Source organism: Pleurodeles waltl, chromosome 5 (assembly GCF_031143425.1).
Source record: "Pleurodeles waltl isolate 20211129_DDA chromosome 5, aPleWal1.hap1.20221129, whole genome shotgun sequence".
NCBI classification, from domain to species: domain Eukaryota; kingdom Metazoa; phylum Chordata; class Amphibia; order Caudata; family Salamandridae; genus Pleurodeles; species Pleurodeles waltl.
Genome location: NC_090444.1, coordinates 1,556,438,931 through 1,556,452,213, shown reverse-complemented (window position 1 = coordinate 1,556,452,213; position 13,283 = coordinate 1,556,438,931).

Here is a 13,283-nt window from a genome sequence, read left to right as displayed (position 1 = left end):
GCCAATTCCCACATGAATAATCACCATTTCATCTTCTTCACTTCCAAATAGGGTGTCTGTTACTGTCCTTTTCCCATATATCTAATGAAGGGGCCTAAGTGTTCAGGGGCAGATTTAACAGACTTTGATGCAACAGAATGTAGTGAGGGATGTTGTTCTACTGCGTTATGTCAAAGGGAGAGAGCAGAAATGTGCCATATTTTGTAAGAAATGCCTCTGTCCTTCTCTCTCATAGTGCTAGCGGACGTCTAACGGTCTATGTCCAATGCATGCCGCAAACCGGCATAAAATAGATGGGTGGACCAACAATAATGCCTACTCCAGTAGCAGTCACAATTTCTGGCAGGGTAAAGCCACAGTAAACCCCCAAATAAACCTGTGCTTAACCCTCTGGTAGCTTGACACGGAGCAGTCAGGCTCAAGTTAGAGGTAATGTTCAAAGTATTTATGGAGTAGTTCAAAAAGGATTACAGTGGAAACACAACACCAGAAAAGTCCAACACAAAGTTAGAAACATAGAGTATATTTGAAATAAATTATTTGAGGGCAAAAGTACAACAAATTAATCAGTAGAATTGGAGATATGCACTTTTAAAGATTTAAGTGAACTAGTACTAGAAACAGAAAGCTCCAACTGTGGTTTTCTGATCATGCCAGACTGGAACAAAGTCACAAGTTCAAGCCGACTATGATGGAGCATGGACTGGATACATAGACCAAGTTAGGCCTGCTGAACAAAGTTCCTCAAATCCAGGTAGCAGAGTGTTGCAAGATCATGCAGCGAGGATGCATTTACTAGCTACGGTTCCATGGGAGCTACAGGGCTATGATGTAAAGTCTTGCATTATCATTGAGGATGCCGTTGATGAGGGACTTGCAATTTAAAGTCCTATGTCAAGGATGGCTTGCACTGCAGTTGAGCCAAGGAAGCTGTGGGCTGTGATGGAAAGTCCTGCATGATGTTTCAGGATGCCATCAACAAGGGACTTCTGATGGGAAGGCCTCCATCAAGGGTGCAATGCAGAGTGGCAGTTCTGAAGAAGCTGCAGGCTGCGATGCAAGGTCCTTCATCAGGGATGCGTCATGCAGCAGCAGTTCTAATGCAGCTGCGAGGAGATGCATCACACTGCGTCGGTTCTGCCCACTGAACCACAGCTGTTCTAGCATAGCACCTTGAGGCCCACTTCTAAGGGTCCAGGACTGGGGTGGTACCACTTGGGGATAACGACTCACAGCAGGTAGAATCCAAGTGCTGGAGCCTTTTCTGTCCCTGGGGGTCTGATCAAGAGGCCAGGCAACTAGCCCTTGGAGTCACTCTAGTGCTCTTTGATTCAAGATGCAGGTCCAGTCCTTCCCACTCAGGTCAGGTAGCAGGGTAGCAGGACAGCGACACAACAGAGTAACAGTCCATCTTGCAGCACAGCAGTCCTTCTGAGTCTTCCACAGGTTCTAAGATGTATTAAAGAGTTGGATCTGAGGGTCCAATATTTATACTTGGTGCCCGCTTTGAAGTAGGAGAATGTTCTGGAGGTTTCCACCCCCAAAGGTATTTAGAATTTCCTGTCTCCTTGCCCTAGTCACAGCTTGTCTGGAGTCACATAGAACGTTGTCAACCATTTTGTGAATGTGCTCAGAGTCTTTGTAATGTGCAAGTGTGGTTGGTGGCAGCTTCCCCTTTGTCACGTTAGATATGACTCTTCCTGCTAACAACTTTTCCCTTTTTGTCTCACTGTCTGGAAGCAATACACAAATACCAACTGCCATCTACACCTAGTCATGTGACTCAGGAAACAGGCTGCAGGCATAAAATGGTCAGGGCAATAAAATGTCAACTTTCTAAAAGTGTAATTTTCAGAATTGTGACTTAAAATCTAACCTTACCCTTAAAGGGGATTTTGCATTACAATTCTTTCTACATCATACTCAACATTCCTACCTGTTTCCAATTGAAGGTTAGCACTTATTAAATGTAATAAGGTAACCCAGTGTTATTCTATGGAGAGGCAGGCCTTGAAAACAAATTTAGGAGTTTTTATACTCCAGTCATGTAAAAGTTAAAAGTACATGTCCAAATATTTAAATACACTGCACCTTGCCCTGTGGGCTGTTTAGGTCCTACCCTATTGGTAACTACAATTAATTAAAAAGCTAGGCTTAGGCCTGCCAAAAGGATTGTCTTGCCAGGTCAAAATGTCACTTTAAACCACACACACAGGCTGCAGTTGCTGGCCTCTGACATGTTTAAAAGGTTACTTAAGTGGGTTGCACAATCAGTACTGTAGGCCCACTCTCAGCATTTAATTTACAGACCCAGATTAATGTAGTACCACTTTACTAGGGACTTATAAGCAAATTAATTGTGCCAATTGGTTTTAAGCCAATGGTAATATGTTGTAAGGAGTGAGCACTCACACTTCAGCACTGGTTAGCAGTGGTAAAGTGCACAGAGTCCTAAGGCCAACAAAAACAAGATTAGCAAAAATAAAAGAGTAAGGCAAACGTTTGAGGAAAGCCACCATAAGGCTTCACAACAATCATCATCAATCATCAATCAAGCAATATCATATACGCACAATTGCAAACTAACTTTTTTTTTCCTTGGAAAGGACACTGTTTAAATTCTTGAAAAGCTACATGTTGCCTGGTATTCCTCAAGGGCATATACGTAAGTGCAAGAGTAACTGGTATAATTCTTTCTAGTGTATTTTCTCATAATGATGCCAAATTTACTTGCACTTATGTGTAATTCATGACAAGCATAATCCAGCAGTAAGGACTATTTCTGTAGTGCAAAATATCCCCTTGTGTCCAAAGTTGGCACAGATGATCCATTTTGCGCTAAGAAAATAGTACTAAATGCTACAGGACACGAGACGCAGTAGCCAACAACTACTTACTCTCTCTTAGTTCATCATTCCTGTGCTCCTGTGGTAGGAATTTTGTCCCAAATTAGTCTTAATTACTCAAGATGGCATATTTGTGTAATTTTGCTAATTTTGCATTGTATGAGTAATGCTTGATTACTGAATTACTCCAATTACTCCCCATAATTAAGATTTCCCCCAGACCTAATATAGGGCCATTATGGAAGCCTGTGGGAGGATTCCAACAATTGTTTAAATGAATAAATCAATGCCTGTGATCCTCCAGAGCCCATGCACTTTGGGAGTCAGAATGGAACAGTCAAAAGTTGGTTAAATGAATAAATGCATACTTGGTTTCTCTCCAGTGCCCATGAGAACCCCCTAGGAGGCAATCAAACATTGATTAAGTTAATCAAAAACAACAACTATATATGTTAGTACAAATAACACGCATCAACAAGTCATGTACAAGTGATAGGATGACTGACACACATCATGCTTTTTATATACTCTGTAGGACCATCTATGAATTGGAATAAAATTAATGAAAATATTAATAAAAAAAACAATATATTTAGAAGATGAAAAAAATGAACAAAAATAACATGGGTTCCTTAAGCGCTCTAACAACCAATGATCTTAGTAAAGGGTTCTAGAAGTAGCATAAAATGAATAATATTCATACACATGAACTAGTTCCAGAAACTAGTAGTGGCCCTCATGGGAAGAAAAGTGGGCATGGAGATCAAAGACACTATGGCTGCTTATGACAAACACACTGGTTCCATAAAATGGTCGTCTCCCACATGGCAAGCAAAGAAGGAGGCATGGAGAACAAAGAAGGATTGGCTACCTATCACACACAAACACACCCACCACCACCACCACCGCCCCCCCTCTCCTCCAGCAGCATGGAAAAACTCATTGAAAAATCAAATGCACTTAAAAATATCACAACATAAGTAACAACCACCCCAGCCACAATACTATTAAAAGTTGCTCAAAAACACAATATTCAGTCACCTGAAAGAGACACAAACATAAACATTCAAAATGGTAGGCAAGCATATGGGGAAGAAGTTAGCTGAGAAAAAAGAAAATGCTTGGTGATATTTGCATGGACTTCTGGAGGCATCTCCATCTTAGACATACACAGCCACATTAAGTCAAAAGTAACCTAAATTTATCATTATTACAAGGCCATCGGCCGGGCCTTAAAATAATAAAAAATATGTCTAGCACACCAGCAATCAGAATGTTAAAAATATGTTAAAAATACATCAAGGGGCAACAGCAAGATAGGCCTTAACAAGTAACATACAACAGTATAATGGCAAATATATATGTATATAGTTAGGAAATAGAATTTAAAAAAACATAGAAATTCACATGAAAAACTAAAGGTTACAGGGACGTTATAGATAGGTTCACATTTTAAACTTATTAAACCATAGAAATGTACCTGTTATAGTTAGAGTTATTGTGAGTAGCTATATTTCATGTCCTAAGATGACTATAGCTTGCATTCATGGCATGCACAGTTTTTTTAATCAAAAAGTGTACTGCAAATATTACATTGATAATAATAATGATGTTATCAAAGATGTCATAAATGATATAATTTGTGTGGTAATTAGTAGTGCATGACAAGGGCACAAGCTATAGTTACATGAGGGCACGAGTGAGAGCAATTGTGTCCTCTGTCTCTCTGCCAGCTTCTCTGTGGGCAGGGAGACGGAGGAAGCCTGTGCTTGCAGCAAGGGAGAGCTGTTTAAAAGTGGCCCCTTGCTGCAAGCAGAGTGTTTGCTGTGGCTTGGTGGTAGCTGTAATGCTGCCGCCAAACCACAGCAAAAAGCTATGTCCCGGGGTAGGCCCCCGGGACATAGCACGAGGCAGCTATGCGGGCTGGCGCGACTGTTAGAAATGGGGTCTCTGGTTGGCAGTCTATCCAAGCAGGGACCCTCACTCTAGTCAGAGTAAGGGAGTTACACTCCTGAGACAACCCCTGCTCACCCCCTTGGTAGCTTGGCACAAGCGGTCAGGCTTATCTCCATGGCAATGTGTCAAGTATTTGTACCAACACACACAGTGATACAGTGAAAACACTACAACATGGATTCCATACCAGTTTAGGAAAATAGGCAATATTTATTTGAATCAAACAAGACCATAATGACAAAAATCCAACATACACAAGTCAAGATATGACTTTTTAAATGAAAAGGAGTCTTACTCCATCGAAAACAATGGAAACGTTGTTGTTGCACAAATTTCCTGGGTTGCATAAAAAATAAAGCCGGGTGGGTGAGTGAGCACCAAAAAAGTCAGCGGTGCATCGTTGTCTCACTCGCAAGTGAGGCTGTTCATCGTTTTCCCTCTGGGACGTTGGATCTGTTCAGGGTTACAATGATCATAGATGATGCTTGAGAAATCTGGCCACACAGTGATGGAAAACCGCACTGCATGGGGTTGCTGTAGTTTCCAGCAGCTGCAAGCGTGTGTTTTGCGCCGTTTCTCCAGCCGCGATGCAGGTGGTATGTTGATTTCAACCACTAGGTGGGTGGTGTATCGTTTTTACAGCCACATTGCAGGTAGTGCGCCAATATTTTCCTCGCACGGTGTCCTGTGCATGGATTTCAGCCTTTTCTACCAGCTTCACCTTTCAAAGGCCCAGAGACTGGATAGGGCACCACTCAGGGCAGGAGTCTCAGCAGAAAGTCCACGTGATGGCAGAGGAAGTCTTTGATGGCCCTGAGACTTCAAAACAGGGGAAGCAAGCTCAGTCCGAGCCTTTGGATATTCTTCACAAGCAGGGATATACCACAAAGTCCAGTCTTTGTCCTTTTTCAGGCAGAACCAACAACTGCAGGCCCACTCAGCGAAGCATAGTCACAGGCAAAGGGGCAGTACTCCTCTTCCAGCTCTTCAGTTCTTTCCCTTGGCAGAGGTTCCTCTTGGTTCCTGAAGTAATCTGAAAATCTGGGATTTGGGGACCACTACTCATACCTCTTTCTGCCTTTGAAGGAGGCAAACTTCAAAGCAAAGTCTATGTTGTTCACAAGCTCCTGCCATGCCAAGGCCTGGCACCAGAAACACACCAAAGGGTTCAAGACTGCATTAGGTGAGGGCAGGCACAGCCAATTCAGGTGTAAGTGACCACTCTTCCCTCCACTCTAGCCCAGATGGCCCATCAGGATATAGAGGCTACACCCCACCACCCTTTCTGTCACTGTAAAGAGGGGATTCACAAACAGCCCAGCCTTTCAATCTGACCCAGACAGGGTATACACAAGCAGGCAGAACCACAGAATGGCTTAGGCAAGAAAATGCCCATTTTCTAAAAGTGGCATTTTCAAACTAACAATCAAAAAACAACTTCACTAAAAGTAGTATTTTTAAATTGTGAGTTCAGAGACCCCAAACTCCAATTTCTATCTGCTCTCAAATGGAAACTGCCCATTAAGGGTATTTAAATGCAGTCCCCATGTTCACCTATGAGAGAAATAGGCCTTGCCACAGTGAAAACTGAATTTGGCAGTATTCCACTGTTAGGACAAGTAAAACACATCAGTGCATCACCTACCTTTAACCTACACTGTACCCTGTCCATGAGGCTTACTAGGGCCTACCTTATGTGTTCCTTATATGTATAAAAAGGGAAGGGATGGATCTGGCAATTCTGAGCCAAGTTTACAGGGCTACTCATGTGAGTGGAACAACCAGTTTTGCAGGCCCACTAGTAGCATTTTATTTACAGGCCTTGGACACCCCTACTGCACTTTTCTAGGGACTTACTAGTAAATCAAATATGCTAATCATGGAAAAGTCAATTACACACACATTTATACACAGAGCACTTTCACTTTAGCACTGGTCAGCAGTGGTAAAGTGCCCAGAGTACCAAAAACAGCAAAAACAAAGTCCAGCACACACTCAAAACATAGGAAGTAGAGGCAAAACAGACAAGGGAGACCACACCAGGGATGCCAGGTCTAACATGTGTCCCCCCAGCTAAAAGTGGGGAGAACTATCCAACTTCATGGGAGTTCTCTTCACTTAAGGGGAAGAATCTGGAAAGACAATCAGCAATGGCGTGGTCTGTTCCAGGGCAGTATTTCACCTAAAAAGTCCATTCCTTGTAGGGAGATAGACCACCTGAACAGTTTTGGGTTCTCATGCCTCATCTGCATTAACCATCTGAGGGGCATGGGGTCTGTCTGAACCTGGAAGTGAGTCCCAAACAAGTAGGGTCTTAGATTCTTCAGTGCCCAAACCACAGCAAAATCTTCACACTCAATTGCACTCTGCCTACGTTCCATGGGAAGTAACCTCCTACTAATGAAGGCTATAGGCTGGTCTAGACCCTCTTCATTTAGCTGTGGCAACGCAACACTGCTCCCACACCATGCTCTGAAGCATCAGTCTGTACAACAAATTCTTTAGAGAAGTCAGGTGCCTTCAACATGAGTGCTGTGCACATGGCTGTCTTCAGGGCATCAAAAGCTGTCTGGCAAGCTTCAGTCCAGATCACTTTCTTTGGTTGTTTCTAGGAAGTTAACTCTGTTAAGGGAGCACCAATGGTGCCATACCCATTAACAAACTTCCTGTAGTAACCTATGAGACCTAAAGTGGCTCTCACCTCAGTCTGGGTCTTGGGAGGCTCCCAAGCCAGAATGGTTTCAACCTTTGGCTGCAGGGGTGCCACATGGCCACTTTCCACCTCGTGTCCCAAGTATGCTTTTGAACCCTGTCCTATTTGGCAGTTGCTAGCTTTAATAGTCAGGCCTGTCTTGTGCAGGTCCTCTAACACTTTACAGAGGTGCTGCAAGTGTTCCTCCCAAGTGGAGCAGAACACAGCAATGTCATCCAGGTAGGCTTCACTGAAGTCCTCCAATCCAGCCAAAACCTGGTTAAGCAACCTCTTAAAGGTGGTGGGGGTATTTTTCATCCCAAAGGGCATCACTCTAATCTGGTAGTGACTGTCTTGGGTAGATAATTCAGACCTATCCTTGGCCCCCTGAGTCACAGCAATCTGCCAATATCCAGACGTGAAATCAAATGTGCTGAGATATTTGGCAGCTCCTAACCAATCAATGAGCTCATCAACTCGGGGGATGGGGTGCTTGTACTTTTTCGTGACCCCACTGAGTTCTGGTAATCCACATAGAACCTGAGTTCTAGAGAGACACCAGGAGTAGCAGCTTTTAGGAACAAGACTACAGGACTGACCCAAGGGCTACTTGAAAACTCAGTAGCCCCAAGAGCTAACATTTTGGATACGTCATCCTTAATAATGGCTCTAACCTTGTCAGTCACCTGTAAACTTTGTTTCACAGGTGGACTGTCTCCAGTGTCCACATCATGTGAGTACTAGTTCATGACTCCTAGGATCAAGGAAAGGAGAGGGGCAAACTGTCCCAATACTTGGTCACACTTTCTCTGTTGTTCTAGAGTCAGTTAGGGGGAGAGGTTCTCACCCTCCACTAAACCATCCTTCTGTTTGGCATACAGGATGCCTTGAAGAGGCTCACTCTCTTCCTCTACCCCCTCATCTCTTGCCAAGAGCATAGTCACTTCTGTTCTCTCAAAGTGAAGCTTGAGGCGGTTCACATGTAGGGCCCTCAAAGGGTTCCTAGGAGTCCGCAGGTTCACCAGATAGTTGACATCAGTCTGGCACTCCACCACCTCAAAATGTCACGTCCACTTATCTTGCATAGCGCGACGCTCCACTGGGGCCATCGCCCACACTTTTTGCCCAGGATGAAACTCAACCAGAGTAGCATTCTTGTAATACCACTGTTTCTTATCTTCCTGGCTTGCTTCCAGGTTCTCTTGCGCGAGCTTCCTGAAGCGGGTAGTCTGGTTCCTAAAAGCCAGCATGTAACTGAATACATTCTGGGGGCCTTACTGGAGGCCTTTTCCAAGCCTTCCCTGACCAGACTCAAAGGTCCCCTCACAGGGTGACCATACAACAACTCAAAAGGGCTAAATCCAAGAACCTTTTGTGGCACCTCCCTGTTGGCGAACAGAAGACATGGCAAGAGGACGTCCCACTTATGTCTCAAGTACTCTGACAGGCCCATAAGAATGCCGTTCAAGGTGCGGTTGAATCGCTCCATCGGACCGTTTCCTTGGGGATGGTAAGGAGTGGTAAACTTATAGGTTACCCCACACTCCTTCCATGGAGACTTCGTATATGTGGATATGAAGTTGATACCCCTATCAGATGCCACCTCCTTGGGGAACCCCATGCGGGTAAAACCCCAATCAATGCATGTCCCACCACAGGGGCAGTGATTGATCTCAAAGGAAAAGCTTCTGGGTACCTGGTGGCATGGTCTACCAAGACCAGGATAAACCTGTTGCCTATGGCTGTCTTGGGTTCCAGAGGCCCCACAGTGTCAATACCCAGCCTTTCAAAGCGGATGCTGACAACAGGAAAAGGTTGGAGGGGAGTCTTATATTTCCATCCACTCTTGCCACTTGCCTGACACGTCTGACAAGACCTACAGTACGCATCAGAGTGCCTGCGCATTTAGGGCCAGGAAAAGGGGGTAACAAGCCACTCAAAGGTCTTGTCCTGCCCCAAATGTCCAGCTAAAGGCACATTATGAGCCAGCCCCAGTAGGAAGGCTCTGAAGCACTGGGGTACCACCAGCAAACGGGCTGCCCCTGGCTCAGCAATCTTAGGCTCACTATATAGGAGTCCATCCTTCCAATGAGTCAAGTGTGAACCAGACTCCTTGGCAGATGCCTAGTCTGCAGCAAGCTGGTGGCGCAAACCCTCTGGATGAGGGCATGTCTTCTGTGCCTCACAGAATGCTTCCCGTGTGGGTCCCCCTTCCTTCTGCCACTGAGTCAGCTCAGGGACCTCACCCAGTTCAGCCACCTGTTCCACTGTAGGCTTTGGGGCATCACCTTCAGGTTTAGCCTCCTTCCGGACCGTGGGACCTTCTGGGGTGGGTTTCCCATTTCCCTTGCCCTTCCTCCTTCTGGCAGACACATGGGCCACTCTTTCAGGCCTCCTGATCACCATGACGGGCTGCCATTGACTGGTTGGACGCACACACCCACTCAGGCAAACCCAACATCTCCAAGTGAGACCTGTGTTTCACCTCCTTCCAAGGGGAATCCTCCAGGGAATTGCTAAACAGGCAATCTACAGGCATGGTTGGACTCACAGCTACTCTCAAGGGACCTTAGACCCCTCCCCCCTATTCAAAGGGAACCTGTTCCACTCTACACTGGTGCTCTGAGTTGTCTACCGCAAGACATGGTGAAGTGCATGGGGAACTACCTGCTCTTCAGACAGCAGGTGACTTCTCACACTCGTCATACTGGTTCCTGTGTCACTCAGAACCTACACCCTATGTCCATTGATAGTCACCCACTGCCTGTACTTTTTAGTGTTCTCAGGCACAAGAGTCCTCTGGATCATCTCAATGTCCCCTAGTGAGACAAGGGTCATCTCAGCTGGATCCCACCCACCTGGAACCAACTCCTCCCCAAGAGCTACACTGGCCAAACCTTGTGACTGAGCACCAGTGGGTGCCTGTGTCCCCTTGGGACATTTCGGATCCCCCCTCATGTGACCCACCTGATCACATGCATAGCACTTGTGGGGACCCCTCTCTGCAGGTTTCTCTGTAGAGACCCATGATTTCTTTGGAACTGGGGGTTGGGAATCTTTATACTGGGAACTAGGTTGGGGCCCTTTAGAGAACTCACACTGTTTACCCATATCCCCCCAACTCCTTCCAATGGGGACCCTACCCACCCTTGGCATGGTCTCCCCCATACCTCTTCTGGACCCTGGTGCTTTCCCACTGGTCTGCTTCCTGAGCAAGCTTGCGGGGGTCAGTCAGCCTGCTGTCAATTAGGTGCTGGCGCAGCTCTGGAAAACAAAGACTGTACAAGCAATTAAGTTGTAAAGTCCCTCATAAATTATTACCTTATTGCCCTTCACCCAACCAGTCAGTGCCCTGCAAAATAAGTCTACACACTCCAGTCAGGTTTGGGATTCTTTCTGTTTGTAGGACCTAAAGGTGTCCTTGTACTGCTCAGGTGCGAGGCTATATCTTGTGAGTAGGGTGTCCTTCATTATAGAGTAAGTGAATCCCTGAGGATCCCCTAAAGATGTCAGAGTATCCCTCCCCTCTACCTCAAAGTGCTTCCATAGACTCACCCGCTATGTGCTTCAGGAACCATGTTCAGGTGGAGAGCAGACTCATACCCCTTGAACCACAGAAAGATGTCATCCTCCCTTTTATAGTCCTTCACTAAGTCTTTAGGAATGTGTACCCTTCTCTCAGGCTGCCACCATCCCTATTATACTGGCTCCTCTGATCAAGCTCCCTCAAGTTGAACCAACAGTACCTTGTTCTCTTCAATGGCCAGTCTCCTCTCTTCCATCTCTCCTTGCATCCTAACCTTCTGTAACTCCAGCTAGTGAGCCCTTCTCTGCCTGTCTGTCCTGTAACTCTTCAGGATTCAGACCCTTGGATGACACACTGCTACCTGCCCTGGAGATCCTCTGCCCAGGCATAACAGGTACACCCACCACGCCACTGTGTATACTATCCACCTCCTCATCCTCCTCCTCTGTGTGTCCCCAGCTTCCTTGGCAGTCACCCAGGCCCTCAGTGCCTTTTGCAGCTCCTCCTTCCTGGCGGAGCTCTTAGTTGGTCAGGCAAGATCCTTCCAGAACTGTTTCAACTGAGCAACTGTGTAACTTTCCAGTTTCCCTAACTCAAAATCAGCTCCAGCTGGCACATCTCCAGATTGGGACATGATGGCAAATCAAAAGTGCAAAGTTACAAGGCAGAAAAAAGAGTTTCCAATGAAAAGTTCAGGAACCAGTAAAAAGATCACTAAAAACTGCACCCTGCCCACGGGGCTACCTAGGCCCTACCTTAGGGGTGCCTTACGTGTACAAAAAGGGGAGGTTCAGACCTGTCAAGTGGGTACACTTGCCAAGTCAAATTGACAGTTTAAAAATGCACACACAGACACGGCAGGGGCAGGTCTGAGCCATGTTAAAGGACTACTAATGTTGGTAGCACAACTAGTGCTGCAGGCCCACTCGTAGGATTTGATTTACAGGCCCTGGGCACCTCTAGTGTACTTTACTAGGGACTTACTAGTAAATCAAATATGTCAATAATAGACAAGACAATTACTCATGCATTTTACATAGTAGCACTTGCACTTTAGCACTGGTTAGCAGTGGTAAAGTGCCAAGAGTATCAAAAACAGAAAAAAACAGAGTCCGGCACACATCAACAACCTGGGAAGCAGAGGCATCAACAACCTTTGAAGCAGAGGCAAAAAGTTAGGGGGAGACCACACCAAGAATGCCAAGTCTAACAAAGCTGATGTGCTGGACCTTCCGAATTTGGAGACTGGAGGCCCGGCAGGTATGTGTTCATTTACCATCAGCATGTAGTAATGTAGATAACTTAGTTACAGTACCTCTCAACATCAAAATGGATTTGCAATGTGTGGATGCTTTGTGATACGCAAGGCAAAACTGAGTGACACCATGTGGCAGATGTATCAAACTGTCACAGAAAAGAATCACACCTGGCAGAAATGTTGTGTTGCTTTACAGGGAGCTGCTACTCTTGATGCTAAGTAACTCAAAGCATCCCTTTGTCCAAATGAGGGTTACTATTTCACAATATCTAGCACTGAAGAAGGTTTGGGCTTGTAAATGTAATTGGAATAATCATTTATTGCTGCTTTCTCTTACTCGTGATGTAAACACTGCACAATATGTGGCTATATCAGCCCCTATGGCTATTTTCACAATACAGATCATTATCCGTACTGCACAAGGTATAAATTATGTCTGTGTGTCAATGCTAGTATGTTTGTACCTAGGGGCACATTTATCAATTCTTCACACAGCATAGCACAGCAAATCACCCTGCTGTGCTGTGTAAAAGGGCAGGAATGCGTTGTATTTAACATATTATGGTGTATTCCTGTTCTTCCCTAACACTGCCATACATTTGACTAACTAGTGTCAATGCTTGCACCCTTCCATCGTGGTGCAAAGGGGCCTGTGAAGAAGCTGATCAGCAGTTCTTACAACATCACAATCATGGGGCCTGATTTTGAGATGTGATGTAAGACATTCTAGATCCTTCGCCACCTGGCAGATCAGCCCTGCGAGGTGACTAGTTGCGTTCCATGGTCTCAAAATGTATACATATGTGTAAGGGTGTCTAAATGTGCCATGACACTGGTATGTCATTGAGTTTTGTTTAGATTTGAAAATGCGTGTTGCTGCTATATTTTAATGTAAAGTTGACAACTTCAGCGATAGTGATGCGGAAAGTAAGTGTGATGCCTACATGGTTGTAGCTCTGTGACAAGTGTATGTGATCCATGATAGTTGTAACAGTGTGATGTGTA